Genomic DNA, 2,516 nt, shown 5'->3' with positions numbered 1-2,516 from the left:
GTTTTGTAATAAGTTTTAAGTGACAGAACACTTTGATGATTTACACTCTATTTAAATATGAATTTACTAAATTTCAGTTCAGTTCTCTTCACTCCCACTCCCTGGCATAACTGAGCTCTCACTATCGCATACTGAAGGCTTTACATGCATTAGCTGTGATACAGCTCCCAATAAAGACGGAATCAAACAGTTTGTTCTGTCTCTCATGGTGATCCTCTTCTCGATCCAAATTAAATGTTTAATATGATGCCTCGAGAAAAAAAAAGGAGTGAATTTCCGCCTGTAATGATTGATGCCCCATCAAACATTTTGTAACATCCCCGGAAGATTATACAGTAGAATCCTGGTTTGTGGCTTAAATTCAAGGTAAACAAGACTAAGGAAACGAGTTGGAAACTTGATGTCGAACTGGAATTTAAGTACCCGGAATATTTCACTACATTGGGCAATATGTGCCAGAGAGGAGCACCTTAAATCCCTTCGATAGCTCAGTTGGTAGTGTGGCTGACTGTATTAGAAACAGTTAGGAATCCTTAAGTCACTGTTTCGACTCCAGCTCGAAGAAAGGTGCTTTTGTGAACTTTAATCAAATAGTTAAAATAGCGAATCTTTTTCACTCAGACGTTGATCTAAAGCTCAATAAACGATGAAGCAGAGGCTCTTGTTCCGAATTCAGCTAACATCTGGTTGTCTTGTTTTGGCAAATATCTTATCTTTGAATTAAGGGACTACGCTGTCTGATATTAATTCAAAAGTAGATACAAATGTCACTGTTTTCAAAGGATAGGTACTTAATTGGCTTTATGATTTGGTATTGATTTTGTATCATTATATTATTACGTTTGTGCTTTCTGTATTTTTTATCGTATTGTGAACTTATTTTTTAAACAAATGCTTACAAAGGCAAACACAGCACACATCTGTTTATACCAGCGGTGAATTGTACATTTTTATGAAGTACAATCTACTGTATTTTTAGAAAAAAATGGCATACTGTGCACGATATGTTGCAGAAACACAACCTGATATTTTCATAATTATTATTTTAATCATTTGACAAGTATGAGGTCCCGGATCCAAATCTTCAGTTCTGATTTTTTTTAAAGTGATATCTTCTCTTCCTCTCGTGGAAATCACAAGATGTGAGCAAATGTTTTTTGTTCTTTTTTTTTCACGTTGCGATCCAAAGAGCCTCAGACGCACAGTCTGACAGTAACCAAACCAGAATGGATTCTGCTGGGAGCCGGACTGAGCTCATTCTCACTCCCTGTGCTGAAAACAGAATTATCTCTTCCCCGAACATCGTCTACAGCTGCTAGATATTGCTCTGTGTCCTACTGCTCCAGCAATTCCTTTGACCAAAGACAGATCACTTGTGCGCTTTTAAACTTTTTGCCGCTACAGGCTCTTTGATGGCTCATGCTGATCGTCCTGTGGATCCAAAAGAAAATATTAAAGCTGATACTGATTTTTTCGATTGTAATTTGCATCTAGCTGCAACGTCCCTGGAAAAGATAATTTATTAGTTGCGTGCAATTGGAATCTTTTACTTTACGTATGGTAGTGGAAATAGTTTTAAAAATGTTTTCTAAAGAAGATTGTATTGCCAGGACCTGCCTTTAGCGCTCAGTAGCGATGACGCTGTTGATATAGATGGAGAAGAAATGTAAGATTAATTGATGATCTAAGCTAAAATATCCCTAACACGCCTCCTGTAACAGTGTTTGTATTCATAGCAAGTAATATTTTTTTTCAAACCCGAACGTTGCTTTTGCATTAAGTGTTATATAACCATTAGCGGTTTTGGTAGCTTCTGAAGAGCGCACTTTTCCAAACTGAAGCCTATAAGAACATTATTCAAGATGCACCATGGCCCAGAACGTGCATCGGGACAAGGATTAACATCAATTGAAAGTACTCCCAAATAAAAGACTTGACGGAAAAATTGAAAGAGTAGGCAAGTATTAAAACAAAACCATAACTTTTCGACTTCCAGTCACTTTCCTGGTTCAGGCTATGTAAAATAACATAATCAGTGGAGTCATGCCGAGGTTGTGAGTTCAAGCCTCACCTGGAGCAGCCTGGTTTTCTGTCTTGACAGGTAAACAGTGTTTTGTGTTATTTGCTAAATGGAGAGAGGATTCTGTGTTAATTGTGCTCCTCCTGGGAGAGGTCAAGATGAGAAGTTCATGAGGCTGGTGGTAAATATCCTGTCCAGGAATATCGGGGCTGTAGGGGGTCAGATCTATAGATGTAGTAAACACATCAGTGGAGACGGTGTGTCTGCTCTCTGTGAGAGAGCCGGGCAGAAAGAATAATCTGTGGTCTGGGAAGAAGAGACCCTCGTTGGAAGAGCGGCGCTCCTCACAGGAGAGAATGAAAAAAATCTTTTTCAGGGACGCTGATTGTTCTCTTTGGGGGAATTAAAAGCACTTGCAGCCAGTGACCTCGTGGCGCAATGGTAGCGCGTCTGACTCCAGATCAGAAGGTTGCGTGTTCAAATCACGTCGAGGTCA

At 39.2% G+C, this 2,516-nt stretch overlaps 1 non-coding gene across 1 annotated transcript; it reads left to right on the top strand.

Moving 5' to 3' along the window:
- Nucleotides 1-2,444: 2,444 nt before the first annotated feature.
- trnaw-cca (transfer RNA tryptophan (anticodon CCA)) lies at nt 2,445-2,516 on the top strand. Its single transcript has one exon. It is a non-coding gene; the product is annotated as a tRNA-Trp (tRNA).

Source organism: Lepisosteus platostomus, chromosome 5, assembly GCF_059453375.1.
Source record: "Lepisosteus platostomus isolate fLepPlt1 chromosome 5, fLepPlt1.hap1, whole genome shotgun sequence".
Classification (NCBI taxonomy): domain Eukaryota; kingdom Metazoa; phylum Chordata; class Actinopteri; order Semionotiformes; family Lepisosteidae; genus Lepisosteus; species Lepisosteus platostomus.
This window is presented reverse-complemented; position numbering and strand designations above follow the sequence as displayed.